This window comes from Oryctolagus cuniculus, chromosome 7, assembly GCF_964237555.1.
Source record: "Oryctolagus cuniculus chromosome 7, mOryCun1.1, whole genome shotgun sequence".
Classification (NCBI taxonomy): domain Eukaryota; kingdom Metazoa; phylum Chordata; class Mammalia; order Lagomorpha; family Leporidae; genus Oryctolagus; species Oryctolagus cuniculus.
Window position 1 is genome coordinate 57,106,181 of NC_091438.1, and position 16,334 is coordinate 57,122,514.

General features: G+C 46.9%; 1 long non-coding RNA gene across 1 annotated transcript in view; it reads left to right on the plus strand.

Moving 5' to 3' along the window:
* Nucleotides 1–8,185: 8,185 nt before the first annotated feature.
* LOC127493406 (uncharacterized) overlaps nt 8,186–16,334 on the plus strand; it is a 46,426-nt gene continuing 38,277 nt past the window's right edge. The window contains exons 1-2 of the long non-coding RNA XR_007923504.2: nt 8,186–8,361; nt 8,856–8,903. This is a non-coding gene — a long non-coding RNA (uncharacterized lncRNA). The remainder of the gene's footprint in view (nt 8,362–8,855; nt 8,904–16,334) is intronic.

Below are 16,334 nucleotides of genomic sequence, written 5' to 3' on the forward strand. Positions count from 1 at the left end.
TGGGCACCTAGGGAGTAAACCAAAGGATGGAAGATATCCCTCTCTGTCTCTCTCTCTCTCTCCCTTTCAAGAAAAATCCCCTCTCAGTTCCAGTTATGCCAGCGTAGCCATTCTTGAGTCTATCCTACGCCCAGCTGTGTGGAGCTGAGCTTGGCCATGCTCCGCTCTCATCCTCTGTGCGTGTTTCCCCAGTGTTTGTCCTCCAAGCACATCTCAGATGGAGTCCTTCATTCCCACTGATTCTCCACCCAAGATACAGACCTTGAAGTGACCTTGGACGTCTAGCCTCACTTCCTCCTGTGACTGGAGTTCTCTCTCTAACAGCCTTGGCCAGAACGATTCACTCACTCATTCATCTGACAAGCAATGACCAGGAACCTACACTGTACAGTGCTGGACAAAGACAGCAAAGCCCTAGCTTGCGGTAAGTGCATATTCTATTCAGACAGACAGCAATACGCAGGTGACTGACTGAAATCATTTCAGGTAGTGCTAGCTGGTAGGCACAACACTTGGTAATGAGGTGAAAAGTGATAGTGGAGGGGGAAGGGTGGACTTCTTCATTGAATCGGGTGGTCAGAGCGGTCCTTTCTAGGAGAGTGACATCTCAGCTCAGGCCCGAGTGAATAGCAGACAATCATTACGAGCTCCAGGGCAACCCAGGCAGGAGGCATCTGGTGTGAAGGCCCTTGTGTGACGTGAACCTGACTCTGGGAAATCAAAGTAGGTGAATATGGCTTGAGTGGGGTGAACTAAGAGAGCTGTGACCACTGAGTTCAAAGAGGCAGCAGTGGCCAGGACACTTGAGGCTTCTCAGGCCAGGCTGGAGGGTTGGAGCTTTATTCCAATGTCAAGGAGAAGCCATAAGAGGGTTCTAAGCAGGGCAGTGATGAGATGTGATTTGAGTTTGTGTAAGATCACTCTAGCTACTTCACACTTGGAGGATGGATTGTGCAGCTCCCAATAAGACACACCAGTAAGGAGTCTAGATGAGAGACGATGGTGGCCTGCACTGGGTAAGGGCCTTATGGATGGAGACAAGTGGACAAATGTATTAAAAAACCATTTAGGAAGTAGAAATGATAGGATTTGTTGATGGATTGGATATGGAGATAAAGGGAAAGAAAAAAATAAAAGAAAGGAATAAAAGAAAGAATTAAGAATGACTCACAGTTTTTAGCTCAAGCAATGGGCAAATGATAGTGATGTCATTTCCTGTGGTGGGAAGTCTAGGGCAGGATGGGTTGGTGAGTAGAGAGGACCAGATCTACTCTTGCACACTCCTAGTGATGGGCCTCTCACTACAAGAACAGGCTGAAATGCCACTGATTCTACAAAAAGGCTGGTATTGAGTCCAAATCTGTGTCCCTGCACTATCAACTCATCCCAGTTCTTCCCTTGCAACAAGATGAATTGTCTTCTCTTTCTTTGTTGACATGACAGTATTTTTTACTTATCTATGTTGCGGAGAACTATAAGCCCTCTTAAGTTTTTTCTGAGTAAAAGATCCTGAAGTTACTCAGGTTTTTTTTTTTTTTTTTTTCCTTATTTCTAGACCATGGAAGATTCAAACTGATCAGACAAACAGCTCGATCTATCTTCCTAATCCACTGGTCATTAATCACTGAAGAGGAGACAGTGTGCTATGAGCTAGGAAAATAGATGCAGTACGGTACTAAAATTGGACTCTTCTATCTCAGTTTGGCTAAGACAACAGGTGCTACCTCTTTAAAACACTACCATGTCAAAATTTCAAAGTCAACGACCAAAGAGATCCTTAAACTTCCGAGGAGCCCCTGCTTCTATAACGTGACGGAGTTGGGAATGGAGATGGAGGACAATGTGTGATGTGGCCGTGGCTGCCAGTCCTCCCAGTGGTCAGGAGAGGGGGCGCAGGGCTCCTTTGGGGAGCTGGATGCATGGCACCAGCAGTTCGGGGGCATCATATACTGCCTGGAGGATTTAAAGGCAAGGACAGGCTGGTCAGGTGTTTGTTGTTCAGAGGCTGTGATTGGAACCCGGAGAGGGAGGGTGACTTGCAAGTCCACACCCTCACCAGCTAAGCACCCTACTTCCTCTCTCTCTCTCTCTATTTACTCTTGCTCTCTGCCTGCTTTCAGCGTATCTAAAACCCAAGTTCAGATTCCTCCTCCTCTGTGAAGGCTCTTCTAATTCCTTCATGGTCATCTGTCTTCTCTGAACTCCCAAAACATTGGATCCATGTCAAGGACTTCAAAACTTGGACTTGTGCTGCCTGGTTCTCTCTGGTTATTTTGGGCACATCACTTGGATGAACCTCTATTTCAAGGATAGTGGCCTGTGTTCCATGCCCTTCTTGTGTTCAAGGGCAGTGGTTCTCAAACTTTAGTGCAGACAGTTCACAAAATAAGAACTGTAAGTGAGGTTTGAATGTATGAAAAGATGCCGGACCTCATTAAAATGAGAGACATGCGATGTCTCACTGAGTTACCATCTATCCCCTGTCAGACAGCAAAAACCCACAAGTGTGATACTACATGCATTTTTTTAACCCAGTCATCTCACTTTTGAGAATCTATCTTGAAGATACGCTGGCAAAAATCCAAAATGCTGTATGTTCGAATCTATTCTCTGCAGTATTATTTGTAAAAGCAAAAGATTGGGGAAAAAATCCCATGTCAATCAATAGAGGCCCAGTTAGATGATTACGGTACTTCCATAGGAAAGAATCCTGGGCAGCAATGAGGAAGGATCCCTACAAACTATTCTGGATCATCTCCAAGATCTATTATTAAGTGAGCAAAGTGCAGAAAAATACGCATGGTATGCTGCCACTTATGCAGGAAAGGAGGGAATGTGACTATATATTTGCTTATATTTTCAAAGGGAAACATTGGAAGAACAACCCGAAAATGAACAAAAACTGTTATTTCCGATGGAAGAAATCAACAGGAAGGAAACTGGGATGAGGATCTAGATCTCCCTGGATGTCGTGGTTCTGACTTTGGAACCAAGTGTTTTACATAATGCAAAAGCAAAATTAAGCCAGAAGAAAACTTAAACACAAACAGGAACAGCTACATGTGCATAATGGAATTGAACAAGTAAGTCAATGGATGGGAGCCAGGTTTCGCACTGTTGGAGTGGAAGGTTACAGAGAAGCATGGGGAGGAGGCCAGAAGGATTCTTGCCGTAACAGGCTGGAGTTAGACATCCTAATAGGAGCTCATGTGTAGGGTAACACAGATGCGGACAGTAAAGCATAGATCCCTGTACTGACACAGGTCAGCGTCACATGTCTATTTCCTTGGCTATCCACTGAGAAGGCCAAAGAGGAATGACACCCCAACAGCAACACAGACACATCCCTTGCACCCAGATCCTGGTTTCTAACACCATTTCCCCAACAACAGGCACCAGGACTCCTTGCAGAAATGACTGGCTCTAGGCCTGGGGCAAGAAACATACAAGATAATCTTGAAGCATCTCTTAGTTCCAGTAAGTAAGGAAGTGCTCAAAAAAAAAGGGGGAGGGGCTATGTCAGGAGTGGAAAGGTTGATTTAAAAACTTCAAAACAACCGAAGAGCTCTCAGCAGCCAAACATGCAAACATGGCCCAATGCGAGCAACAGAATAAGTAACATAGGACTGGATTCCAACCCAAAGTATCCACTCATATTTAGGGGTCCGTGTTCACACACACACACACACACACACACACAAATATCTAATAAGTAAACAGGAAGAGACAAGTCTCCACGTAGAAGAATTTCAAACAATTTATGTAGCTGTCCATCCTCAAGGGTTAAGATAAAGCATAGCTCTTCATTCCCTACGTGTAGGCTTCCCATTGTGACTTCCTTCCAAAAAGTACACCACGGGGAGGGGAAAAAATAACCCTGCACTGGAGAAATCTGCAAAAACAAACCAACCAAGCCGCCGCCGTCTCTGCCAGGTGATGAAGGCTTGCTCAGCGGCAGCGAGGCAGACGGTGGGATGAGCTCTGGTGAGGGGGTAAGGGCAATGGCACTTTGCTTCCACGGCCTTCCTTCCCCAAAACAGGCGATTCCAGTCACGACATGAAAAAAATCTGAAGGAAAGGCCAGCTGAAGGACATTCCACAAAACACCCGACGCGCGGCCCCCTCAGAACCGCCAGAGTCATCGTAAACAAGGGGCGTCTGCGGCCCTGTCACAGCACACACGGACGTGATGTGCGCGTGCGCGGTGCTGCCCTCAGCCGGATCCTGGAACAGGCAAAGAGCATTGGATGAAAACCAAAGAAAGCTGAGTGGAGTGCGGACTTCAGTCATGTATCACTCTTGGTTCATTAACTGTGACCACAGCACTGCCGCGATGTGAGATGTTAATAACAGGGTAAGCTGACTGAAGGAGATATGGATGTTCTTTGTGCTAGTGTTCTGATTTTTCTGTATTAGACTGTTATAAAATAGAATGTTGATTTAAAAATCCAAAACAAAACAAAAATCTGCAACAAGCCTAGTTGTATACTGAATTGATTCTATAAATGAAAACAATTATTTTAAGAAACTTTTTAAAATATTGATTTATTTTCTTCTACTTGAAAGGCAGAGAGAGAGAAGAGAGAGAATCTTTCATCTGTTGGTTTACTCCCCAAATGTCCATCTGAAGCCAGGAGCCTGGAACTCTTTCCAGATCCCCCAGTTGGGTGGCTGGGGCCCAAGCACTTAAGCCATCATTGGTTGTCTCCCAGGACATATTAGAAATAAGCTGGATCAGAAGCAGAGTAGCTGGGACTCAAACCAGCACTCTAGTATGGGATGCAGGATACAAAGCAGAGGCTTAACTGACAGCATCACAACACTTGCCCCTTATGTGACTTTAAAACACAGTTGCCTGGGGCTGGCACTGTGGTGTATCATTTAAAGCCACTGCCTGCACTGCCAGCATTCCATATGGGCACCGGTTCGAGAGTTGGCTGCTCCACTTCTGATCCAACTCTTTGCTATGGCCTGGGAAAGCAGTGGCAAATGACCCAAGACAAGTCCTTGGATCCCTGCACCTGCATGGGAGACCTAGAAGAAGCTCCTGGCTCCTGGCTTCTGGCTTCTGGCTTTGGGTTGGTATAGCTCCAGCTGTTGCCCCCAGCTGGAGAGTGAACCAGTGGATGGAAGACCTCTCTCTCTCTCTCTCTCTCTCTGCCTCTCCTTCTCTCTCTGTGTAACCCTGACTTTCAAATAAATATTAAAAAATAAAATAAAAATAAAAAATAAAACACAGTATCCTGAGGACAATTTCTTTCTATTTATTTGCTTATTTATTTATTTGAGAGGGCCAAATATTTATTTGAGAGGGCCACAGAGAGGAAAGAGAGAGAGACCGACAGACAGAGATAGACAGAGAAAGACAGAGATATCTTCCATCTGTGTTTTCACTCCTCAAATGGCTGCAACAGCCCTGGCTGGGCCAAAGTCAAAGCCAAGAGCCAGGAACTCCATCTGGGACTCCCACATGAGTGATATGGAAAGTTACTGATGCTAGAGGTCAAGTCACAAGAAACCACAGGGAATAAAATGACTTACCTTGGTTAAGACCCTGCTGGTATGATACTGCTTGGGACACCCACAACCCATATCAGAGTGCTTGGGTTCAAGCCTCAGATCAGCATCCAATTCCAGCTTCCTGCTAATGTGCACCTGGGGAAGCAGCAGTAATAACTCAAGTACTTGGGTCCCTGCCACCCACATCAGAGATCCAGATTGAGTTCCTGGTTTCCAGCTGTAACCTGGCCCAGCCCCAGCTGTTGCAGGAATTTGGGGAGTCAACCAGCAGATGGAACATCTCCCTCAGTTTGTCTCTCTGCATCTCTAAAATAAAATGGCATTGTGACACAGTGGGTTGAGCTGCCTCTTGCAATGCCCGCATCCCATATCATAGTGCCTGGGATCAGGTCACGTCTCCATTTCTGATCCAGCTTCCTGCTAAGGCAAACCTCGAGAGGCAGCAGATATTCAAGTACCCGGGTTCCTACCGTCCACGTGGGAGACCCAGATGGAGTTCTTTGTGCCTGACTTGGGGCCGTCGCAGCCCCAGTTGTTGTGGGCATTTGTGGACTGAACCAAGATTTCTCTCTCTCTCTCTCTCTCTCTCTCTCTCTCTCTCTGTCACTATGGTTTTCAAATAAATAACTCTTAAAAACATGAGTACCAACTGCAATAAATAAAATATATATGTAAAAATATATGCAATTCTATGTATGCATAACATTCTTAACCTACAAGAAAGAAAACTTAATTGTTCACTTTTGGGGAATAATAAGGAAGTGGTCATTCTGATAAATATAAAAATAATAAATAAATAAAAGGAAAGAATAAGATTTCTATCTTGTATTTCCTGTACAGACTGTTTCTTGGTAACCAAAGAGTTATGAAGGAAATGTCTTCCTTACAGAAGATTCACAACTAATAAACACAGGACAAGAAACTGAACTAGAAAATCACTATGAAATAGTACAACCAGGCAATGATCAAATTGTCTGCTAAAACCATTAAATACAATGTTGATGGAAAACTATAATGGTTGGATCAGGCAGTAACACTTGAACCCATTGACCAATTTTAACTAAAAGTGGAACAGCTGGACATAATGCTCTTCCACCTGTGGAAAATTCTTGCCAAAAAATATTGAATCTAATCAAGCTTCTAACCATCAGCATCCAGCAAATGAGAGAACTGGGGGAGCAAACAGCACTGCCAGGACAATCAAGTCCAGCAAGTGGGGAACCTCACAGGAGGAATGTAAATAAATGGAACTGAAATACGACAGGGGGCCCATTATAAATTAAAAGCTGTGCCAACCAAGCACAATGTGTAGCTCTCTTTAGATCTTGATTTGAACAGACCAAATGCAAAAAGACATTTCTGAGACTATTTTGCAAAACTGAACTTGGATTGGGAATTTGATAACAGCATTGTGGTCATGTTAAAAGAATAAAAAGCTTTTACCTGCTAGGAAATCACACCAAACAACTGATGGCTGGATGGGTAAAATAGCTGGGATTCACTTAAAAACTGTTCAGTCCGACCCCTTCCAGAAAAGTAGCATGACTGAGTAGAACATTGAGCTTTATTGAAGCTGAATGATGGGGGCTTGACATCCAGCATCAGATTCTTTCTACTGTGTAACATGTTCATGACAAATGTTTTATTATAATTTTTAAAAATGTTTTACTGTTTAAAACTTGCTGTAAGTTTTGGGGCGCCCAGGAGATTCTGATTCTGGATGAGGGGTGTTTTTGCTTAAGCAGTCCAGGTGATGCTGACCTAGCTGGTTCAAGGTCAGATGAGAGACTTGGCTCTGGTTGAGCACCAATGGAGGTAGGAAGCCAGCCCGTAACAGGTGTTTCTTCACTGAAGATGATGATCATATTTTGATCAGAAATTGAAGGTGGAAAATTCTATCCATATGGAAGAAATATGGGAAAGAACAAACATGACAGAAACAAAGAGCTACGTCATAGGCCTGATGACGTGCCCAAGGCCTAGGGTTGCCTGTTGTCATCATTCGGTCAAAGCCATTTCATAACAGGGTGTTCTGCATTCTCCAGGCTCATTAACTAAAAGATCAATTGGATTCTCAGAGCCTTGCAAACCGAGTGCCAGTTCTGGAATCCTCTCTCCTCCAGGGGCCTGGGTGTGTGTACAGTTCCTTCTGCCTGGCCAAGTGCAGGAGCCAACACTCTCCGCCTCTCTTCTACCCAGATGCCAGAAAAGTGTGTTTTCTGAGTCTGGTGACCCTTCATCCTCTCCATTTGCTTCTGTGCATATTTTAGCTCAGTTGCCAGCAGTGAAGAAGAAGAAGAGCAGCAGAACCTGCGCCTGTGTACAGCAGTCCCCCAGGTCTCTGAGAAAGCAGATCTGTTTAGGTAGAGCAGGAGCTGGAATCCTCCCGAGGTATCTGAGCTACTGAGCTTAATTGGGCTACAGCTGCTTTTCTGCCTCCTGCACTCGTTCCTGGTTCAGCTCGCAGACAACAGGGATTTACCAGTTAATTGGCTGTTTCTGTGATTGTCATTCACTTAAGCACTTGTGCCTATTCTTTGTTACTACAAAACGCTTCTCTTCAAATCATTTGATTTTGTCTGCATCCTAAAGGCAAATATAGGACACTGAAAATCTTTAGGATTTGTGGAAGGGAGGCAAGCGCTGGTGGGGGCGCGGTGTGTGTTGTGGGCTTTGGGATGCTGCTGTGAACGGAGTGGACAGAGAGGGCCTGGGACTGCGTCCTGGGTTATATATTATATAAAGGTGCTGGGCCAGTTTCAAGTGTCAGAACTGGTCAGACAGGTTGAGGGAGTTTCATTCCTCACTCAGTGGAACAGAGGGAACTTTCAACTTCATCAGGTAAGCGGTTTACTTGGAATTGTGGAGAAAAGTTAGCCAGCTGGGACTTAGTTTCCTGGTCCTATCGTCTTTCCAGCGAGGCGCGAGGCTGCCAAAACAGATGCAAGGCAGCAGAATTAAGCAAGAGGATCCCTGGGCCAACCGGGTCTCGGTTCAACTCCAGGCTTCAGCCACCAATGGCTTTTTGACTCGGCTGTCTTCTGACATAAAAAGTAATGCAGAACCATTGCCAAAATCAATACATCGCGTTTGTTTGTGCGTCTGCCTGCCTGCCGCAGTTTGCTTCACAAGTGTTGGGTTTTGGTGGTCATGTCTGCTTGTATTGCTGAAGGTGTCAAAGGGCTGCCCACTTTCCTGCCAGGCGGTCCCGCAGCCTCCCACCCTTATCAGCTCAGTGGAAAGTTCCACGGTAGTTCTGAGGCTGTGCTCTTCAGAGTGCTCTGTAATTTTTTGCAATGGGAGTTTTGCCACTCAGAAATTCTATTTGGTCCTAGGAAATGAAATGATTCTTCTGGCTCCCACAGCCTCTCCATGTCTGCAAGGTAATTCTCTGCTTTCCAAATGAATACACCAGTCCAGGAGCTAAGAGGAAATCTGTTCCAGGCCCTCTTCACCCAAGAAGGAAAGAATGCTTCACGTTATAAACCGAAAAGGAAGTGTAGGTAGTTGAATTTCTTCACTTTTTTCAATTTATTTGAGAGGGAGAGAGGGAGGGAGAGAGAGACAGATAAGGATCCCATCTGCTGATTCACTTCCCGAATGCCTATAAATTCCAGGGCTGGGCTGGGCTTGGCCAAAGCTAGGAGCTGGAAATCCACATCTCTCAACTGGGAGGCAGGAACCCAACTATCTGAGCTACCACAGATACTTCCCAGGGTCTGCGTTAGCAGGAAACTGGAGTCAGGGGCCAGAGCCGGGAAGCAAGTATCCTAATTTCAAGACTCTTAACCACTAGGCTCAATGTCTGCCCCTAAGGTTGGAATCTCAACAAGAGCCTCTGTTGGCTCAGGAATTCATGCCAGTGATAGGTGAGGTCAAATGGATTAGCTAAGAATGTCATAAATACAAAGGCTCTTTATAAAGTACATGGGAAATGAAATCAAAAGGTATTTATTTTGGGGCCAAAAAATTTGAAAACCCATGCATAGTTTTCTTATAATGCACATTTTCCATGAACTTTTTGAAGATTCCATATATGCATGAATTTCAATTTTTTTGCACCAAAGTAAACTTATCTTTTAACTACATTTTCCATGAACTTTTGGAAGTATCCTTGTATGTCCTATGTGTCTTGTAGCTCAGTTGCCTTTTGCCCTCTACCACCCAGAATGGGAAAAATAGAGGTTAAAAATCCCAATGCACAGGCAGCCCACTAGACCAGTCAGATCTCTGTCTCTGGGGGAGGGTTTTGTTTGCTTTGACCTTCTGGCCTTCTGTCTGGTCAAGAATCCACACTCTAGTGCAAAGACCAGGGAAGGGAATAAAATAACTTTTCAAATCCTGCCTTTGCCATTAAAGAGTTAGTGGGCCTGTCAAATCATGGGTGACTCTATTCCTTTCTTTTAGGGTGGATGGATGGATTTATTTATTTATTTGAAAGGCAGAGTGACAGAGAGAGGAAGAGACAAAGAGATCTTCCATCTGCTTGTTCATACCCCAGATGGCCTCAACAGTCAGTAACTCCATCCAGATCTCCCACATGGGTGGCAGGGGCCCAAGTATTTGGACCATCTTCTGCTGCCTTCCCAGGCTCATTAGCAGCAAACTGGATTGGAAGTGGAGCAGCCTGGATTTGAAGCAGCACTCCCATATGGGGTGCCAACATTGCAAGTGGCAGCTTCAGCCATGGCACCACAGCACCAGTCCTGGGTTGCTCTTTTCGAAGATGATTTGGGCTCTAAAAGTCTATGATTCTCTTTCTACCGGTCTGGAAACAAAGGGCATCCCAGGGCCAGCTGTTCTTCCATAGCACTGGGCTCTTGTCTAAAGCTACCCGCCATGTAAAAAGATCTGTCTAATCGGGTCAGGGTGCTGCTGAGTCCAGATTCCCTTACCAGGCTTCAGTAAACAAGGAGGGTTGGTTTACAAAGGAAAACTACCAGCTCTGGGTTGTGTCTGCTGCTTATGGGCCTTCCAACTAGTTTCAAATGAGTAGTGGAATTGTTCTTAATTAATATTTAAATCCTTTAGTCATGCTAGTTTCCAATTCCTCTGATTCTCAGTTAATTGGAAATACACCCTTCTCCAGAATACCTTAAACTAAGAAATGGATTCTCTTTCTTTGCCCCACTGGTGGAAATGTCAATACCTACAAAGCTAAGGAGACAATATTACCCAAAATGTGCATTTTTGTCTGGCTTGGACTTTAAATAGATATTCTTGTAGCTGCTTAAATACATAGAGAGAAACCTTAACTCATGAACTAAGGCACAATTAGTCGGGCATAAAGGAACTCTAAAGGGATGCTAATTGCTTTTTAAAAGATAAATAGAATTGGACCAGAAAAGCAGAAAATTACCTTTGTTGAACATCATCTTGGTTGTTTAAGAAAGGGAGAGCTTGTTGAAATTGCGACAACTCAATGGGCACGGCTGAGAGGAGGCCCTTACGACTTTCTCTACCAACCTGCAGGCTTGGCTGCCACCCAGGGAGCCCAGGGCCGCGTTCCCCGCCCCTGGAAAGCTGCAGCACACCTTAAACCCGTGCCAGCAATTGTTCCGAGCCTCACAGGCAGGACTCCCGGTGGCGGTGGCGCTCAGGAACGTTATCTGGGAGGGTGCGGCCCGAAACTGTCTAAGTGAAGGTAATTGAAATTCGGTTTAATTTTCTCAGTGGACCTGCAGGGCAGGGGTGAGGCGGCGCTTCCCTCTGTGAACTCCACAGCCCTGTAGGGTGCGTTCCACCGCGTGAGTTCACTGTGTGTGGAAACTGCTGTATTTATAGCTCCGTGAGTCAGGCTGAGGAGATAGCAAAAGCAAACGAAATGTGGTGTGTCACCGCTACAAAGGCGCGGGGAACCTGGGACCAGAGGCAAATCCAGACATACTCTTTCAAGAAGAGGGCATTTAGGAAAAAAAAAAATCATTCTTCCTACCCCCAGAAAACTGCACAGAGAGCTGAGGACGTTGTTGGCGCATTCGGGACCATGTACAAGTGGCTCTTGGGTTGGTCTTGCGTGAGTGAGCACACAAAATAACCAGAATTGGAAAATTATTTGATTTTTTTTTACAGGTAGAGTTATAGACAGAGAAAAAGGTCTTCCCTCCATTGGTTCACTCCCCAGATGGCTGCCACAGCCAGCACTGCGCTGATCTGACTGGACAAGGAGCAACCAGGACTAGAACCCAGTACCCATATGGGATGCTGGCACCACAGGCGTAGGATTAGCCAAGTGAGCCATGGCACCAGTCCCCAGAATTGGAAATTTTTAAAGGTCCATTGGCGCTGGTGCCGTGGCTCACTAAGCTAATCATCTGCCTGTGGCGCCGGCACCCCAGGTTCTAGTCCCATTTGGGGCACCGGATTCTGTCCCGGTTGCTCCTCTTCCAGGCCAGCTCTCTGCTGTGGCCTGGGAGGGCAGTGGAGGACAGCCCAGGTCCTTGGGCCCTGCACCCGCATGGAGACCAGGAGGAAGCACCTGGCTCCTGGCTTCAGATTGGCGCAGCGCACTGTCCACAACACACTGGCCAGAGCGGCCACTTGAGAGGTGAACCAATGGAAAAAGGAAGACCTTTCTCTCTGTCTCTCTCTCTCTTTGTCTAATTCTACCTGTCAAAAAAAAAAAAAAAAAAGTCCATTGGCACCCACTGGGCACTGCCTCTCCCCCCTCCTCTCAAGGGCACCTGTGCCTTCGGTCATTCCTGCCGTCACCATTCTCCCCTGCGTGGCCTTCTTCTCAGTCTTCTTCGCTGACCCTTTGCTCACTGATCCGTGCTGGAGCTCTGAGCTTGGCCCTGGGCCCTATTGTCTCCCCTATCTGACTGTCCCCTTTAGCGACCATATCCAAAGCTGTGGCTTTAAACACCACCCCTACACTGACAACAGCCCCGACCTGTGTCATTAACCCACACGCGCCCTGGAGCTGCTCCTCAAATTCAGTCTTTCCACTTGGCTCTCTGACCGACGTATGAATCCTAACACAGCTGAAACAGACGCTCCATTCCCGCCCTCCCCGGCCTGATCCTGCCTGTGCTCTCCAAGGAAGGTGGGACCCCCTCGTTTCTAGCACTGAAAACTTAGTAGTGACCCTCAGTTCTTCCTCTTCTCTCTAGCCCAGCGCTGGGGAATGTCTGGCCCGTGGGCCGTGTAAGGCCCACAAAATCATTTGGTTTGGCCCTGCTGAGGCAAACGCAGGCAGGACTCAAAATTCAATAAATCTACAGCAGGCTAATTTTTAAGTTGATCATTTTGTATGGCCTGCAAATGATGTTAAAAATATCCAAAAGGCCCTTGAGAAAAAAGGTTCCCTGTACCATCAGTGAGTTCTGATGGTTTTATCTCTATATGTCTCCTTAATCCTCCCGCTCATCTCCATTTTCACTCTCCCATCAGTCATCCTTAAACCGTCATAGCCCCCTGGCTAATCTAATCTCCCTTCCTGCACCCTTGCTCCCCCATGCATTCTCCACACAGCAGCCAGTGTGAACTTTTAGAATGAAAATCAGATCATGTTAATCACCTAGTTAAAACCCTGCAATGTGATCCCAGGAAGGCAAGGATATCTGGTTCTGTAAAACACCATATTAACAGATTAAAGGAGAAAAATTGCATGAGTCTCTCAGTTGATGCAGAGAAAGCATTCAATAAAATTCAAAAAACTTTCTGTGATAAAAATGGGAAATGGAAGAGAACTTCCTTACCCTAACAAAATCCATTAGAGAGAGAGAAAGAGAGAAAGAGAGCAAGAGAGAGAGAAGGAAAAGAGATAGATCAGGAGGCCGGCGCAGCGGCTCAATAGGCTAATCCTCTGCCTTGAGGCGCCGCAACACCCCGGGTTCTAGTCCCAGTCGGGGCGCCGGATTCTGTCCCCGTCACTCCTCTTCCAGTCCAGCTCTCTGCTGTGGCCCGAGAGTGCAGTGGAGGGTGGCCCAAGTGCTTGGGCCCTGCACCCCATGGGAGACCAGGAGAAGCACCTGGCTCCTGCCTTCAGATCAGCGCGGTGCGCCCACTGCAGCGCGCTAGCAGTGGCGGCCATTAGAGGGTAAACCAATGGCAAAAAGGAAGACCTTTCTCCCTGTCTCTCTCTCTCACTGTCCACTCTGCCTGTCAAAAAAAAAAAAAAAAAAAAAGAGAGAGAGACAGATCAGGGAAACTGAGGCAGTGAAGTTCTGGAATACAATGTTAGGTTGAGTGGTGAGGGTAGGCTAAACCAAGAGGGAAGAATAAGACATAAGAGAATTGGAAGGGAAGAAGTTGGAGGTAGGGAGTAAGTCAACAAAGGCGACACAGATAGCTTTAATTTTATCAGTAAAGTTTGTCTCCTATGATTTATGGCTCACTGCAATATTATCTGTAGCTTTTGGTTTGCGTAAAATATTTTACCATAAGTGTTTTTTTTTTAATTGTGCATTAGAACGGTTGATGGCTGGATTCCAGCTGGGTACAGTGTGCAAGGGCTGAGCTAAGACAGTTGAGTGAGGTTGGAGAGGGTGTGTCGATACAGCCGTGCAGAATGTCAGGACTGACTGCGTGCAGGAGGTGAGACTGGGAAGGCATTTAGCATGGCTTGTTGGCCACTACCCAGGAACTGGAGAAGGGTGGTGCATGACTGAGCCGCAGAGGGGTAGACCTGGGGGAGTCAGGGTGGGAAGGTACCTTGGGCTCAGTTTTGGACAAATCATGTATTTGAGATACAGGCTGGTAAATAGCCAAAGGTGGGAGGGGGGATGGAAGAGCGAGTCACATCTACAGCTCAGTAATGCCCAGCCTCAGTTCCGAAAGGATGCCCCTCCTAGCTGGTCATCAGGGCAGGGCCCAGGATCAGGTGGAGTCCTGTTCCAGGCAGTGTCTTCATGCCTGCATCTGGCCTGCACCTCTGACTTCACAACCAGGACCTGGGAGGCCCCCAGCCCGGGTTGATTGCACAAACGTTGAGGAATTGCTGGAGCAGGGAAGGACCTTGCAGATCAGCTGGGTAGAAGCACTTCTCTTCCTTTTTACAAACTTGTAAATGTAACGTTGATTTAGATTTCCAGAGACATGCAGAAATAGCACAGTCAGCCTCCGTGGGGTCTGCAGTCACAGAACCCAACCAATCTCGGGTTTAAAATACTGGGGAAAACATTTGCATCTGTCCTGGACATTTGCAGACTTTTTTGCTCGTCAGTATCGTAACAACTATGTCCATGGCATTTTCATTGTATTAGGTATTATGACTCACCTGGAGATAATGTAAAGCATATGGGAAGATGTTTGTAGGTTGTACGCACGTTCTATACAAGGAATTTGAGCATCCTTGGACATTCGGGGCGAGGAGGGTGGTCCGGGAGCAGGTCCCCTCTGAATATCAGGCCAGTCCCCATGTCCCCCACACCCAGCCTCTCTCTTACTGCCCTCTTACTTGATTCTGTTTGTCACATTTGATGAGCCAGTGTTGACACATCATTATGAATTCAGGCCCATACATCTCCTCGTTGTGTCCCTTTTGACCCCTCCAGACTGTGACGATCTTCAGACTTGGCTTGCTTTGGATGGCCTTGGCGGGTTCGGAGGAGAGCTGGTCAGGGGTTTTGCAGAAGCCTTCTGGCTGGGATTTGACTGATGTCTACACCTTCCTCCTTTTAAAGTGACAGAGCAAACAGCAGGGGGACGGGCTGAGGTGCTGCACGGAGAGCCTTGAGGCATCTCTGCAGCCCTGGACAGTGCTCTGGTGCAGCGCTACCACAATGCCCCATTCACAGCCCAGGGAGCTGCTCTCCCAGCCTCCACTCCCTTTCCTGGGCGAGATCTTCTCCCTTCCCCACCGGCAGCAGTGGCTAGCAGCTCCTTCCCATGTGAATTTCCTGTCCCAAAGGGATCGCCATCATAGGAGGATCTCTCCTATTGTTCTGATCTCCATCTGCCTGCATGCCCCGCCCCACTGCACAGATGCTTTGAGCTCCTCAAGGCCATGGGAGTTTATTTATGTGGAGGTCCTTTAGCCAGATAGGTCAGCAGGTCAAGGACAGCTCTGGGAAATCAGTCAGAAAAATATGCAAAGTCTTGTTTCACCACTTTCAGGCTCTCTGAAAATGAAATGTGGGCTGCAGTGGGGAATCCTGGAGACAGGGTGACAGGTAGAACACCCGTCCTACATGAAATCAGAGGCGCCAGGTCTCCCCAGTGCCTTTAGCCACAGTGTGTAAATTCCTGAAGCCCCAGGCTCTGGTGGCCAGCAGACTGAAGCCAATCCTGGCTTGGTCTCTTGCTTACAGAGCCGTGGGCGGGTCCTCTGTGGCTCCCTTTGGCACTCTGTGAAAGGGGGATGGCATTGAACTTAAAGGTTGTGGTGGAGACCGAGTGGGAGAAAGGCCAGCACAGGCAGTTCTGGTCCAGTCCAGTGACCATTGGTACGGTTGCAGTTGTTACTATTCTCAGCGTCAGTGGCTGACAGCCTGGCTGCCTGTTCTCTCCCCGCCTTCCCGGTCCCCGGCCGACTGTGGGCTGAAGGAGACCCACCTTACCCCTTTGTAGGACCCATACTGGCTGAGGCAAAGATCAAGGGGAAATTTCCAAGTCAGGTGTGGCCCAGGAAGCAGCTCAACCCTCAAAGCCACCTTTCGAGGGGTCCCTTCTGGCTTCAATGCTGTTAGGGAAGGCTCTCTGATAAGCTGTGTTTTCAAACTGCAGGTTGCAGCCCATTAGCGGATATGGAAACCAATTTCGTGTTCTGTGACCAGCTTGCAAAGAAGGAAAGAAGTAGACTGGACTAGAATAGAAAATGTCTTCTCTATTCATTCAGGGCCTGTGTAATATTGTTTCGGGAAATTTGTTTT